At 41.3% G+C, this 15,882-nt stretch overlaps 2 long non-coding RNA genes across 4 annotated transcripts in view; one reads left to right on the top strand and one right to left on the bottom strand.

The window, feature by feature from the left end:
- LOC111561971 overlaps positions 1-15,882 on the top strand; it is a 307,562-nt gene that overhangs the window by 55,572 nt on the left and 236,108 nt on the right. The window lies entirely within an intron of this gene.
- On the bottom strand, positions 4,144-14,931 carry LOC123379129. The gene is made up of 4 exons (XR_006583153.1): positions 14,611-14,931; positions 8,373-8,408; positions 7,068-7,183; positions 4,144-6,570 (listed from the first exon to the last, which is right to left on the bottom strand). It is a non-coding gene; the product is annotated as an uncharacterized LOC123379129 (long non-coding RNA).

Raw genomic sequence — 15,882 nt, 5'->3', positions numbered from 1 at the left:
TTTATACATACTGTCTGTATTGTGGGATTATGCTGAGCATGACAGGCTTTTCTTTAAGATTTTCAGCACTTTTTAGAAATACAGGTTGTGCCTTCTGTTAGAAAATAATGGAGAGGTATGACAAGAGAGCATGGAAGGCTGGAGCTGACCATGGCCTTAGTCTTAATTTTTAAAAAAATAAACAACACACACTTATTTCTCACAGTTCTGGAGGCTGCAAGTCTGAGATGTGAGTGTCTGCATGGTTGGGGGAGGGCTGTCTCTTGAGGTGTAGACTTATGGCTGTGTCCTCACATGGTGAAATGGACAAGTGAGCTCTCTGGGGTCTCTCTCTCTGTTTTTCTTTTTCTTTCTTTTTTTTTTTTCTTTTAAACTGAAGCATAGTTGACATACAATGTTACATTAGTTTCAGGTGTACAACATAGTGATTCAGTAACTCTATATCTTATGTTATGCTGACCACAAGTATAGCTACCGTGTGTCACCAGACCACATTCTTACAACACCACTGACTGTATTATTTATGCTGCGTGTTTCATCTCAGTGACTTACTTGTTCCAAAACTGGAAGCCCATGCTTCTCACTTCCCTTCACCTGTTTTTCCCATCCCTCCATCCCCTCTGGCAACCATCCGTTTGTTCTCTGTATTTATGTGTCTGTTTCTGCTTTTGTTTGCTTGGCTGTTAAGTGAAATCGGATGGCATTTGTCTTTCTCTGTCTGTCTTATTTCACTTAGCATAATACCCTAAAAGTGTTGTTGTGAATGGCAAGATCTCGTTTCTTTTTTATGGCTAAATAATATTCTACCGCATACGTATACCACACCTTCTTCATCCATTTATCCATCTGTGGACACTTAGGTTGCTTCCATATCTTGGCTGTTGTAAGAAATGCTGCAATAACCATAGGGGTGCATGTATCCTTTGGAATTGGTGTTTTGTGGTCTTTGGGTTAATAGCCAGTAGTGGAATTACAGGAGCATATAGTATTTCTATTTTAGAATTTTTGAAGAACCTCCACGCTGTTTTCCACAGTAGCTGCATCAATTTGCATTCCCACTAGCAGTAATGAAAGTTCCTTTTCCTCCACATTCACACCAACGCTTGTTTCTTATGTTTTTGACTTAAGCCATTCTGACGGGAGCTGATATTTCATTGTGGTTTTTATTTGCATTTCCCTGATGATTAGTGATATTGAGCATCTTTTAATGTGTCTGTTAACTGTCTTTCTGTCTTCTTTGGAAAAATGTCTATTGAAGTCCTCTTTCCATTTTTAATTTTATTATTAATAATTATTGGTATAATATGAATAATAATTCATAATTAATAATTATGAATGAGTTCTTTTTATTTTTTGAATATTAACCCCTTATCAGCTATATAATTTGCAGGTATCTTCTTTCATTCAGTCGATTGCCTTCATGTTTTGTTGGTGGTTTCTTTCACTGTGCAAAACCTTTTTTTTTTTTATTTATTTTTTATTTTTTTTTTAGTGCTGATAGTTTAATTTTACTTCTTTCTGTTACCTAAGGAGACATAGTTAGAAAAATATTGTTAAGGCTGGTGACAAAGAAATTACTGCCTATAGTTTCTGTTATAAGTTTTAGGATATCAGGTCTCACATTTAGGTCTTTAATCCATTTTGAGTTTCTTTTTGTGTATAGTATAACAAAGTGGTCTGATTTCATTGTTTTGCATATGGATGTCCAGTTTTCCTAGCACCATTTATTGAACAGACTGTCTTTTTCTTATTTTATGTTCTTGCCTCTTTTGTTTTAGATTGACCATATAAGCCTGGGTTTACTTCTGGGCTCTCCATTCTGTGCTCTTGATTTATGTGTCTGTTTTCATGTCAATACCATATTGTTTCTATTATTATAGTTTTGTAGTATATCTTGAAATCTGTGATTGTGATAGCTCCAGGTTTGTTCTTTCTCAAGATTGTTTTGGCTCTTTGGGGTCTTTTGTTGTTCATATAAATTTTAGGATTGTTTGTTTTAGTTTTGTAAACAATACTATTGGAATTTTGATAAAGATTGCATTAAACGTGTGGATTGCTTTGGCCAGTATGGATATTTTAACAATATTATTTCTTTCAATCCATGAGCATGGAATGTCTTTCCACTTGTGTCATTTTAAATTTCTTCTGTCAACATTTTACAGTTTTCAGAGTATAGGTCTTTCACTTCCTTAGTTAAGTTTATTCCTAGGCATTTTATTCTTTTTCGGTGCACTTATAAATTGAATTGTTTCCTTCATTTCTCTTTCTGCTCTTTCATTATTAGTATATAGAAATGTAATGGATTTCTGTATATTAATTTTGGATCCTGCAACTTTACTGAATTCATTTATTACTTGTAATAGTTTTTTGATGGATGTCATCTGCCAGTGACAGTTTTATTTCTTCTTTACCAATTTGGATTCCTTTTAAAATTCTCTCTTTAGCTTTAATCTTTGGCATTAAAAAAAAGTTTTTATTTATTTTTGAGAGAGCAAGAGAGAGAGAGAAAGAGGAAGGGAGCATGAGCAGGGAAGGGACAGAGAGAGAGAGGAAGAAAGAGAGAATCCCAAGCAGGCTACAGAGCCCAATGTGGGGCTCAAATTCAGGAGCCATGAGATCATGACCTGAGTCAAATCAAGAGTAGGATGATGCTTGGGGCACCTGGGTGGCTCAGTCGGTTGGGCGTCCGACTTCAGCTCAGGTCATGATCTCACGGTTTGTGAGTTCAAGCCCTGTGTTGGGCTCTGTGCTGACAGCTCAGAGCCTGGAGCCTGCTTCAGATTCTGTGTCTCCCTCTCTCTGTCTCTGCCCCTCCCCTGTTCATGCTTTGTCTCTCAAAATCAAACATTAGAAAATTAAAAAAAAAAAAGAGTAGGATGATGCTTCATCAACTGAGCCACCCAGGCACCCCGCATTTTAATTATTGTGTGTGGACCTACTTGGGCTCATCTTTGGAACTCTGTGATTCCTGAACCTGTGTGTCTATTTCCTTCCCCAGGTTAGTGAAGCTTTCAGCTATTATCTTACTTGGTGTTTTCCAAAAGATCTCTTTTTTCCTTAATGTTTATTTATTTTTGAGAGAGAGAGAGAGAGAGAGAGAGAGAGAGAGAGAGAGAATCCAAAGTGGGATCTGCCCTGACAGCAGAGAGCCCCATGCAGGGCTCCAGCTCATAAGCCATGAGATCATGACCTGAGCTGAAGTTGGATGCATAACTGAGTGAGCCACCCATGTACCCCAGGATATCTTTTTTTCAAAGATTTTATTTTTAAGTAATCTCTAAACATGGGACTCAAACTCATGACCCCCCAAATCAAAAATCTCATGCTCTACCAATTGAGCCAGCCAGGCATCCCTGTCCAAAAGATCTCTTAACCTATCATTTTTTAAAATTCTTTTCTTTTTCCTGTTCAGCTTGAGTCCTTTTCATTGCCCTGTCTTCCAGATTGCTGCTGTTTTTCTGCATCCTCAAATCTATTGTTAATTGCCTCTAGTGTCTTTGTCATTTTAGTTATGTCTTCAACTCTGATTTTTTTTTTTAATTTTTTTTTCAAAGTTTATTTATTTTTGGGACAGAGAGAGACAGAGCATGAACGGGGGAGGGGCAGAGAGAGAGGGAGACACAGAATCGGAAACAGGCTCCAGGCTCTGAGCCATCAGCCCAGAGCCCGACGCGGGGCTCGAACTCACGGACCGCGAGATCATGACCTGGCTGAAGTCGGACGCTTAACCGACTGCGCCACCCAGGCGCCCCTTCAACTCTGATTTTTAAAAAAAATATTTTCTCTCTTTTTTGAAGTTGTCTCTAAGTTCATCCTTGCTTCTCTCCAGTGCAGCAAGCATCTTTATGACCATTACTTTTTTTTTCAATTTTATTTTTTGAAAAAAATTTTAATGTCTATTTATTTTTGAGAGAGAAAGAGACAGAGCACAAGCAGGGGACGGGCAGAGAGACAGAGAGAGAGGGAGACAGAATCCTTAGCAGGCTGCAGACTCTGAACTGTCAGCACAGAGCCTGATGCAGGGTTTGAACCCACAAACCATGAGATCATGGCCTAAGCCAGAGTCGGAAGTTTAACCAACTGAGCCACGCAGGCACCTGTATGACCATTACTTTGAATTGTTTATTGGGTAGATCGGTTATCTCCATTTCATTTAATTCTTTTTCTGAGGGTTTTTTCCTGTTTTCCAATATGTTTGGAGCATATTCCTCTGTCTCTTCATTTTGCTCAACTGTGTTTATTTCTATAAATTAGGCAGAATGGCTACATCTCCTAAACTGAAGAAGTGGTATTGCATTGGGTGTCCCCTATGTAGACAGTGTCTGCCTGGGGATTTGGGCTGGTTGATGGCAACAGTAGCTGGTGTGGGCTGGTGGTCCTGGGGCTTCCCTGGTGGGATGGCTGGAGCTGCAGCGGACCCTGGCTGGGGTGGTCTTGGGATCTCTGCATGTAGGGTACCCTGGAAGGACAGCTGAAGCTAAAGTAAGTGCAAGCTGGGGGTCCTGGGGTGCTCCACATAGACACCCAACAAGACAGCTGAAACTGACGTGGGTGCATGTTGTGGTGTCCTGGAATGTTCAGTGCAGGCAGCCTGGCAGGGTGGTTGGAATTGAGGCCAGCTTAGCCCAGAGGGTCCTGGGGCACTCCCCTAGGAGGCGCTCTAGTGGGGCAGCTGGAGCCAGAGCAGCATCCAGGCTGGGATGCCCAGGAGCACTTCATACGGGGGGTACCCTGGCAATTGCTGAATCCCAGGTGGGTATGTGCCAGGGGGTCCCAGGTAGACCACACAGGGGCCACTCTGGTAGGGCAGCTGGAGCCAAAGTGGTGTGGGCCTGAAGTGTCTCTGTGTGCTTTGCACCTGTGTCCCCTTGGTGAGATGGTTGGAGCTGCAGGAGGCACATTATAACAATTTAAAAAAGTACCACTGATACACACAACATCCTGGATGACGCTCACAGACATATTATGGAGGGAAAGAAGGCCAGCTACAAAAGATTTTATATTGTATGGTTCCATTTGTGTAAAGTCAAGAAGAGGTAACCATCTAAAAGTGAAAGAGGTTAGTTTAATAGCTATTTTCTCAGCAGATCTGAGTGGGGGTTATATGTAAGCAGAGATACATAAAAAGTCTTCTAGGGTACACTCAGCATTGTTCGCTTCACGTGAATAATTTCTTCACAGGAAGAAGAAAAGCCTGTCTGGGCTAATGTAAAACTACATTTCCAACTCCCTGTCTCACCCCAGGACTGATGGTGGAGGGAGGAGGAGGAATTTTCCTCTCTCTTTGTTTTTCCTTCCCACCCACTCACTAGTTGTGCTCCAAGGTCAGGCACTGGCACTGAGCCGAGGAGGATTTGCACAAAAGGCAAAGTGTCTCTGGCCTGGCACTTGTGTGACAGATGTCCAAATTCTGCCCCTTTAATCCCTGGGATATGTAGAGGATGAAAAATTTTCCTCTTCCTCCTAAATTCAGTGGGTAGGACCCTGCCAATTAAACCAGCCAGAGACAGTTACAGGAGAAAAGGAAACCATTTATGCAGGCAGCACCAATACACCCAGGAGAAACTCAGGGATGAGTAACCCCAAAAGATTGTTAGAACTTGGGGTTTATATACTTAACTTAGTAGGTGATGGGAAAACAAATGTGATAATGTTTGTCTATACAGGTATAAGTGGTCTTTCCATCTCCTCTGGGCCATAAAAATCCCTGGAGAAGGGATTTGGAGTAGGTTTTATTTATGTACTCCCTTCTGGGGTGTATATGCCCTGAAGAGGAATTAATGGCACCCCTGTTTCCCAGAAACATTACCTGCTTTTAACAAGGTAATGGATGCCCCAAAGAAAGCTTTTATTAATTTTTTTTTGCATCTGTCTTCAGTTTAAAATAATCTTTATTCCAAAGTGCATATTTTTGCGGAGGCATAGTCTCTTCTTTGCCTGTATCCTACTTCCGCAGGCACCTCCCACTGCAAAGGTTGTTTGCAGGAGCAGTGCGCCCCCTGGTGGAATGCTGGAGTCACCTCACCCCTTCAGGTCCCTCCTTTGGCATTGGGGTCTTTTAAGGTGATTATAGTTCTGCTTTCTCCCACCAACTCTTCCCACGCGAAAATCCCACTTCTTTTGTCTTTCTAAATTCTAGAATTACAGACAGCTTCTATTATGTCGTTCTCTCTTTGCTCGGCAACTCAAACCGCTTCAGCCAGCTTCTCACAGAGGTGGCGTTGGCAAGAGTCAGCTCTGGTTGCTGTCTCATCGGAATCCTGGTGTCTTGTCAAGCTCTTCAAGCTGGCCTTTGAGTGCTGCTTTAACTTGACTTGTCGGGGTTGAGGCGGCTCAGGGAAAGGGAAGGAGCACAATGTTCTGACAATTCTCTTCAAGGAAAACCTTGCCAGTCGCCTCTCCCCAGTGTCTGGCTTTCTCTTTACAAATACTCCTGTTTGGAGGTACACAATGGGCTACCGTTTGCAGAGGCAGCTTGGGGACCGCCTATTGGGAAAGCCTGGTAGATGGATTTTCCTATTCACCTGTCACCCGTTGTCCTTCCTGTTGACTCTCAGGAAAGTATGAGACCTTTGGGGAAAATGCATTTAATATGATGTTTTTTACTTTTTTGTAAGCATAACTACTTCCCTCCCCCACGTTATCCGCTCATGGGGAACAGAGACTGAAATGTATTTCTTTGTATCCAAAGTGCCTATAGCTCCCTAACCAGGTTTTCTGGGGAAAGGGGCATGAGAGTTATATTTGTTTAGGAGCAACACACAAGTCTCATAGATTTATTATAATTTAAACATTCATAAAAGTGCAATCTCAGTACCTTTGCATCTGTCAGAATAAGCTACGTTATGCCATGATAATAAATAAAAATCTCAGTGACTTAAACACAAAAGTTCTCTTTCTCCAATTCCTGCTACATTTCCATTGTAGATTTGCAATGGTTGTTTGCTTATTTGTTTGTTTGTTTTCACTTCATAGTAACTCTGGGCTCCAGGCTGATGGAGGGTCCGTCTCTACCTGTTTCCCTGATTATAGACTAGGAGAAAAGGGAAAAAATGTGAATCACCTACTGGTTTTTTCCATTGTGCTCAGAAGATACGTGTTAATTTCCCTCACATTTCATTGACGAAAGCAAAATTGCAAGGTGCACCCAGATGGCAAGGAGAGGGAGAAGTCTAGTCCTTTCCTAGAAAAAGGGCAATGAATATTTGTCAACAACACTTCAACCAGCATACAATCGTATTTCACAAATCAGAATCAACCACTATTCATAGGTACTATATTTGCCCCCCAGTGTTTTTTCTTTTGTTTGTAAACTGGTAATTGTATTTAATATTTGTGGGTTGCCATATTCCAGTCACTGTTCTAAACATTTAAATATATAAATTAATTGAATCCTCACAATAAGCCTGTGAGGTTAGTGCCAATATCATCAGAAGTTTAAAATGAGGAAATAGAAGCTCAGAGTAGTTAGGTAACTTGACCAAAATCACACAGTTAAAGGGAGAGGGATTCAAGCAAGTCTGGTTGCAGAGACTAAAACTTTAGTCATATCTATTTAGCCGTCCATCTGAAACATATTACACTGTAGTAGGATTCTCACACAGAGAGTCGTGACCCTGAGGATTTTCTTTCCAAGAAGCAACTTTATTCCTGCCGACACTGCTCAGTTGGATTCGTACCCAAAGAACTGAGCCCCGAACTCCACGTGGCAGTTTTTTAAATATATTTTTTACTTCTCTGTCTCCCATATATGGTAATACACAGACATGCGGTCTTATTAAGTGATCTCATGTTACAAGGTCATGAGGGATGTTGTCACGTATGCATGTAGCCAGGTTGCCTTGAGGTTTTTCTTTTTTTCCTTAGGGAAGGGACCCTACCACATTCTCCCCTTTGATGCTGGGACCCCTCTATTTAGGGTCAAAGAGCGTCATCTTGATTTAGAGGTTTATATAGGCTGTCCTTCCACATATTTAGTATAGTCCACCTGGGGCCTGCCATTTGATAGGTGCATTGACATTGTCCCAGGCCTCTCGAAGATGAGACAAATTAGATAAGGGGTGGGTATCTGGCTCAAGGTGATCTGTCATTGGGGTTTTCGGGCAGTTGAGTTATAAAATCTTTGGCCTAGGCATATTAAGTTTTTAACAGAGATGACGATGAACTTTTTCCCTACTAGGCAAGACAGTTTTTCCCAATAATTGAGCTTTTGAGAAGCCAAACCCCGGTAGTAGAACTGGGGTATTTTGTTTTACTATAAGGTTTGTGGGGATCTCATTTTTTAGTCACTTATGGCCATTATTTTCCGATGTTGGTACCAACGAAGTATCCTATCCACAAAAGGAAGGTGAGTGCTAACAGAAACCACTCACCACATTTCCAGCCAGCTGGGACGGCCTTGGCGGATCCTACGGCAAAGAGTAGAGCAAGAATCAGAATAATAGTGAGACCCAAGGCATGACAGTGCATCACAGTAAGGAAACATATAAAAATAAGGATAGTCTTTTGTTTCATCAGACTATCGATTCCTCAAGCTTCTGCCGTGCATAGATTTAGTCAGCTTCCTGAGTGACTAAAGCAGGGCTGCAGTCTCCCGGAGCCTCTGGAGTTGCAGATTGCTTCTTCCATATGTCAGCTTGCATAGCACTGATGGATCAGGAATGCACTCCCACTTTCGAGATGCCGGCTCTACTCTGCTGTAGTGAATCCAGGGACCCACTTTGGCTACCTTTACTGCAGTGGGGGTGGACAAAATGGCAGTGACGGGCCCTTCCAGAAGAGTTTTAGAGGTTGGACATTTCATTCCTTTATCCATATTGCATCTCCTGGTTTAAAGGGGTGAGTGTCTGTGGTCAGATTCACATGTAATCGCTCCCTGACCCAGGAGTGTAAGGTGGTTAGGGTAGAGCCAAGGGCCCTCATCTGTTGTCTTAGGATTATATTGCCTATCTCATTTAGATCTCCCCCCCCATGCCCTTGATAATGGGGGGCAGGGCAACCATAAAGGATTTCATAAGGGGAGAACCCCATCTGCTTCTTCAGCCTCCCACTTGCAGTGGTGATCTCCCTCCCTGAAGGTCCTTTATCTCTCCCTGCCTCATGTTAACCCTTTCCCTATTTACTTCTCCCCTGGAACAGGGCCTGTGTCTGCTGTTAGGGAACAGGGACAATGACCGTTCTGGCTTCTTCAAGCTGATAAGGGATGGTGTGGGGGTACAGCAGTTAGAGTCTACCCCAGTGTGGGTACCATAGCACAGTATGGTTTTACACAAAGGCTGGCAGGCATGAGGTGGAATAAACATTAGCAGACACAAAGAGAAAAACACAAGGTAAAGATTCTACTGACCAACAAGATGGCCTCTTAAGATAATGTCTACAGTTTCCAAACCTGTCAAACAGTCTAGGACAGACTCTGACTTTGTAAACAACACATGTCAGGGGATCACTCATAACCCAGGTGATGGAGGAGCAGGAGCAGTAAGTAATCAATGGTGGTTCTATTTCTAAGAGTTTGCCCTAATTTAATTAAAAATGTTTATAAAGTCTCTACTGCTTGTGAGGTGTTATTTAGATGTTTCTGAGTATAAACAGACAGTCTGCTTTATTTTGAGGTGTAAAACTTTTCCAAGAGCCAGGAGTTCTACCAGAGAAAGAGTCAAGGCAGCCATTTACCATTATTAATTTGTAAATTTTTAGGTAAGCCAAATCTGGGTATTATGTTATAAAGCAGAATTTTTATTACTTTTTGTGCCTTTTCTGTCTTGTAGGCGAAGGCCTTTACTCACTTAGTAAAAGTATTAACCCATACCAACAGATGTTGGAATCTCTTTGACCTTGGCATATGAGTGAAACCTAGCTGTCAGTCTTTTCTGGAGAGCCTCCAGTTTGTTGATTGCCTGGGAGAGCAAGTTTGAGGTTGAAAGGATTGTTTCCAGCACATACTTCACAGGCTGATACTACTTGCAAAACTGTCCTTGGCAAATTTTTTTTCTAGTAAACATCCTTTGGGCCATTTGATAAGTTTTGTCCTTCCCTAAATGAAAGGCCTGATGCTGTGTTTTAATGGTCTTTTAGCTCTGTGAGCTTGGTAATAGTAATTGTCCTGCTCTGTTTGTAACCATTTCAAGGGCTGGAGACAGTGTCTAGGAGGCAGACCCCAGTTTATTTATTTTGTGGGGGCAGGGGAGTAGGTGGGATTGAGTCTCCTTTAATAATTGATAGAGCAGGCAAACTATTTTCCTGAACCCTGGTATCTACAGCCTACAATATCCAGTAATTTTCAAAAACTCACATAATTGCTTATCACTCCTGGAGTTAGTAGCACCATAGTCTCTAATTTAGTTATAATGTCCCTTTCTAGCAAGGGAGTAAGGCTCTCTGGCATTATCAGGAAAGAATGAGAAAAAATTAGGTTTTCCCATGTACATCCTTGCAGCTGAGAGAAAAATTTAGAAGTTTTTGGAAGATCCCTCTAATTGCCATGCTGCGTTTGGATAGTTGGCCTGGAGTGGAAAGGAGGACAGAAAAGGTAGTTCTGGTGTTAAGAAGGAAATCAACCAGTTTCCTTCCATATTTAGAGTTACCTGAGGCTCTGGGTTTCTGATAGGCAGTTGGTTTAGGGGAGCCACCATGAAGAGCCCCAGGCCCTGGTAGTCCCTTCCAGGGACACTGGTTACCTGAGCCCTCAGGGACAGAGGTCCCTGAGGGCATTCAGATCTCCAGGGATTGTCTCCACATCAGGGGCATGGCTTATGGGGTTTTCATTTTGGTTGTCCCCTCGGAGGATGTTCTCATTTTAGTGTTTCAACAGCCATATAAATGGCACTTGGTGCCAGGACCTGGTGAAGTCCAGTCTGACATAGTACGTAAGGCCACAACTATAAGGCCTCAGGTTCTTTTTTTTTAAGCCTCCTTTTGTTTTTATTTTTTTTTTTCTCTTATTTTCCTCTTGATCTTGGTTGTAATATACCCAATTGGCAGCTCGTAATGTTACGGAACCAGGCTGGTACGCTGGCGGAAAAACAAAGCGGCACTCGGAGATCTTGGTGGATCGGATGTTTATTTAACACTGGCGGGCTCACAAAACATAAGAGACTCTTAAAAACTGAGAACAAACTGAAGGTTGATGGGGGGTGGGAGGGAAGGGAGGGTGAGTGATGGGTATTGAGGAGGGCACCTGTTGGGATGAGCACTGGGTGTTGTATGGAAACCAATTTGACAATAAATTTCATATTTAAAAAATAAATAAATGAAAAAAAATAAAAGAGAAAAAAAAACCCCAAACACTGGCGGGCTCAGAGGAGACCATTTCTCCAAAGATCTGAGCGCCGAATGCAAGTGGGGAGGGTCATTTATTGTCATCAGCTTCCATATCTGTGAGGATTTTCACGCACACAGCAAACAAAGGAAGAAGAACCCGGAGGAGGGGTCTCTAAGCTAGAGATCAGAGCTTGATTTAGCCCCAACCGCCATTTTTGGTGCAGTACTTTATTCACTTCTCCAACAGTAAGAGCTCCTCCAGGGTCCCCTTAAGCCCAACAGCCAATTTTTGCATTTTCTCTGAATATCTAGTGCTGATTGACTGACAAATTTGCCCTTTAAAATAATGTCAGCCTTAGGGGTGTCAGGGGAGATTGCCATATATTTAATGAGAGCCTCTCTCAACCTCTCCAGGAAGGCCATCGGGCTCTCATTTTGTGTTTGTAAAATAGTGGCTAATTTAGCATAATTTAAGGGCAAAATCTTAGATTTTCTTAATTTTTTTAAGAAACATCTGTGTCAGTAAGAGTCTGATTTGACAAAAGCATTACATCTTTCCAGGTCAAATAAAAAAACATATGTAATATTCTGAAAAGCCTTTATATGTTTATATGATCAGAAAATTTACCTAGATCTCCTTTTATCTGTCTTAAACCTTGTAATATAAAGGTTTTTTTTTTTCTTTCTTTTTTTTTTCTGACATTCTAGCTTCTTGTAAGGGAAACATGCCAGTTACATTATGGGGAGGGCCTGGACAAGGTGGGTAGCAGAGAGCAGAATTGTATTTTTTTTTATATAGATTAAGGACCCAAGGAGGAGGAGGTTGAGGTGGGAGACTTCCTTTCCTCCTTCTCTAGGTCTGTTTTCGGTACAGGTAAGGGGCCCTTAATTGTTTCCCCTCCTGATTGCTGGACTTTAGAAAGGGTTGCCGTTAAGTTAGTATCCACCTTACATTGTTTACATATATCTTGATTTTTTTCCTTAAGGCCCCAAAACAGTGAACATAGGGGAATTCTCCCCATTTTTCTTCACATTTGCAAAACGAGTCCACTTGTAGGATAGTATTGTCACTGATATTTCCCTCTGAGGTCCAGGTTCCCTCCTCCAGTTTGTACTGGGGCCAAGCCTTGGTGCAAAAGAAAATGAATCATAATGCATTCCAAAGGAGTAATCGCCTTGGTCGGGGAATTATTCATCTATAGAAAAAAGGAAGAAAGTTGTCCCTTATCTCAATTTCCTATAGCTGGCCAGGAGAAACCTCATCACCTGGCTCAGAATTTTTGCTGGCTATGCTACTGGCAGTCAAAAGCCCTGTCAGTCTTGTGAGGTGCTGGGAGTAGTCATTCTTACCCAGGCTTGACCCTACCTCTGAGAGCTGACCTGGTCTTTCCTGTTTTTTCTTACCCCTCCATTTCCCACCTGCAGGACCTTGGAGGTATGGACTGTGACCAAGCAAGACTTTCCTGGTTGTCGTGGGATACTCATTTTATTTTGGCCCAATAATAACTTACATATTGATCACTGGCCTTTGAGGGAGTGGATTAAAGGGCCAAAGTTATGGCCTATTCCCCTGCATTTTTCCACAATGCCCACGTAAATATGTTTCAACCATGTGGATATCCATTTTTGGCATACAGTGGGCTATGCTTAGTAAAATGGCTCCCAAGTATCTTAGTAAAAGCCCTTCATGTATCATCCCTCCCTCAAATGGCAGAGGCATCCATTCCTCTGCTGAACAGGAACAACACAAATGTGGAGGATTTGGAGACTGGCACCAAGGGTATTGCCATCATTTTTTCAGTCTTTGGATCAAAGCAGGAGGAATTTTAATCTTAACCCAGTGTACTTTTAAAATCCATTTATTTTAACCTTAGTCCGTCTTGACCACATATAAAATTTCTTTTTAAAGGTTTTCCTTCATGAATCTTCTACAACTTTTCTTTGCATTTAGATTTTTTCCCAAGCCATTTCTCTCCAAATAACCAGTCTCATTTAGGACAAAATCACTTTCTTTTACCTCCAACAAAAATATATTTCCATTTTTTATATCTTTCTTTCGTATCTCCTACTTTTCTACATACAGAGTTGTTTTTCCTATTTTTATCAGTTTTAACTACATTTAGCAGAATTTTAACTCTTAGAAAGCTTAGTCTCCAGTGAAAATTAAGTAGTAACCAATTGTGAACTCTATGTTACATTAGAATTTTTTTTGTTGTTGGCAAAGTTATGAATCCATTAAGCACAAAGCATGTTTTCGCACAGATCCAAATATCCTTAGGGTTTTTTGTTTTGTTTTTGTTTTTGTTTTTGTTTTTGTTTTTGTTTTTGTTTTTGTTTTTGTTTTGCAACAAGCCAGAAGCACAAAACTACATCTAGTAATTAGTGCTTTTATTAGCCTCTTATCTCGTTAGATATCCAATGAATTCAATTATCATGCAAGCAAAACTTTAACATTTTAGGTTACCAAAGACTTTGAAAGTTATCTTAACAATTACCCATGGAAACTGAGACAAAGTTAACTGTCACTTTAAGTTATCCTTTTGTTAACAAATTGGAACAGAGGTAACATGAGCTTATTTGACCTCCAGCAAATCTAGGTGGAATAAAAGCTTGTTTTTTTTTTTAATATATTTTTTTAATGTTGATAAACATTAGACAAACCAACAAACTTAAATTAGCTTAAATACTGAATATGTTTTATTTGGGTCCACATAAGACAATTTGTTCCCATGGTTACTTTTTACCTGGAAAGTTGGTGGGGAAATCAGAAGTCAGTGGTCTTCACTCCTTGACATCTAAGGTGGGAGGAGGAGCTGATGATGTCTGAGCCATTGAGGAGTCAGTTGTGCAGGCCGCCCTCCCCCCCAAGCTGGTGCAGACACAGGAGTGGGGGAAGGGAAGGCAGAAGACACGAGGTGCCAGAGGAAGGCAGAGAAAGAGAATTCCCAGTTTTAAATCTTGTCAGCTCAGACAGAGGAGCAGACTCCAGGTTTCTTTTGTTTTGTTTTGTTCTCCACTAGTGGAATTAGGCAGTTCATGTCTGTCTGGAGAAGACAGGGAATTTCCCTGAAACAAAGGGAGTTTTGGCAGCTGCTTGGGAATATTCCTTAAAGTCCGCGTTCTGAGGTAGAATAACCAGAGACAGTTGGCTCTAATTATCATAGTCATTGACCCAGGAAATGAACATGAGACAAGTCACAGGGCGACTCCAACCTGCTACCCGGCGCCCAGGGCCCAGCGCCTTAGAGTTGTAGCTTCGTTCCTCGTCCCCTGTGGAACCACTAGTGCAACTCTGGGAGGTGATCCCTTCTGCCTCTTATGGGCAGGTCTGAAAGGAACATGGGTTCTTACCAGTCTGATGGGCACTCCCTGGGCTGGTTCCTGGACCTTACGGGTTCCGTTGGCGGACACGGAGTCCTCACCGGGGTGTGCTGGTAAGGCTAGTCTTCTGCAGATCAAGGGGTCTGCTGGTGCCAGGAGAGGCCGTCTCTCCTGGTGCCCCCAGGTTCCTATCCCCAGTGGCAAAGGAGGTGGAAATGCACTGTTTCTGAATCCTGGATGCAAGTCCCCAAGTAATGCAGCAGGATTCTCGCCCAGAGAGCCGTGACATCAAGGCTTTTCTTTCCAGGAAGCAACTTTATTCCTGCTGGCACCACTCAGTTGGGTTTGTACCCGAAGAACTGAGCCCCAAGCGCCACGTGCATAGTTGTTAATATATTTTTTACTTATTTGTCTCCCATATATGGTAACACACAAACATGCAGTCTGATTAAGTGGTCTCATGTTACAAGGTCATGAGGGATGTTGTCACGTATGTGTATAGCCAGGTTGCCTTGAGGTTTTGGGTTTTTTTTTCCTTAGGAGATCCTACCACAATATAATTTACTGTATATAATTCTATATAGTATATATGTGAACAGATATATAGATATAAATACCTTGTGATGTATTTATTCCATTTTTAATTTAGAATATTATAAAATGTTGCAAAAACCTTTTCTAGATTTCTGTCTTTATCTGGACCCCACTTTGTCTGAGTATGATGAACTTGGTGCATGTACTTCTAATATTATTCTGCACATTTTTATAGTAAAGGTATCCATTAAAATGAGATATTGTTTTGTGCCTTATATTTTAAATGATAACATAAATGACAATACTTTTGCCACTTGCCCCTTTTATTTAGCATCATATTTTTAAACTATATCCTTATTGATACATACAGACTTGGCTCATCCCTTTTAAGTTCAGTTGACTATTTTCTAGTTAACACCTCATAGTTATCAGGTCATATATTTGTTTTCTCAAGGGTCAAATGTGTTCTGCTTTGTTTAATTTTGCCTTGTTTTGCTTTAATTTTTTTTTCTCTAAAAAAATTAGGGAGTTTCAAAAACACCAAGAAAAATGTGTTCTGTGGCTTTTTTTCAGTTTTGTCAATGATGGGGCCAGGAGGAGAGCCTTTTAGTCAGGAGCAGAAAGAATCAGGTTAATTCACAAAGTTCACTGCGTTATTATTCACTTTAACCCTGAGAAAAAAAAGATCAAAAGCTCCACACATCACTACAAGTCCAGTAATTTGGAAGACACCTCATACATGATGCCCAAATATGTCCCATACATGAC

Source organism: Felis catus, chromosome C1 (genome assembly GCF_018350175.1).
Source record: "Felis catus isolate Fca126 chromosome C1, F.catus_Fca126_mat1.0, whole genome shotgun sequence".
In the NCBI taxonomy this organism is placed as follows: Eukaryota; Metazoa; Chordata; class Mammalia; order Carnivora; family Felidae; genus Felis; species Felis catus.
This window is presented reverse-complemented; position numbering and strand designations above follow the sequence as displayed.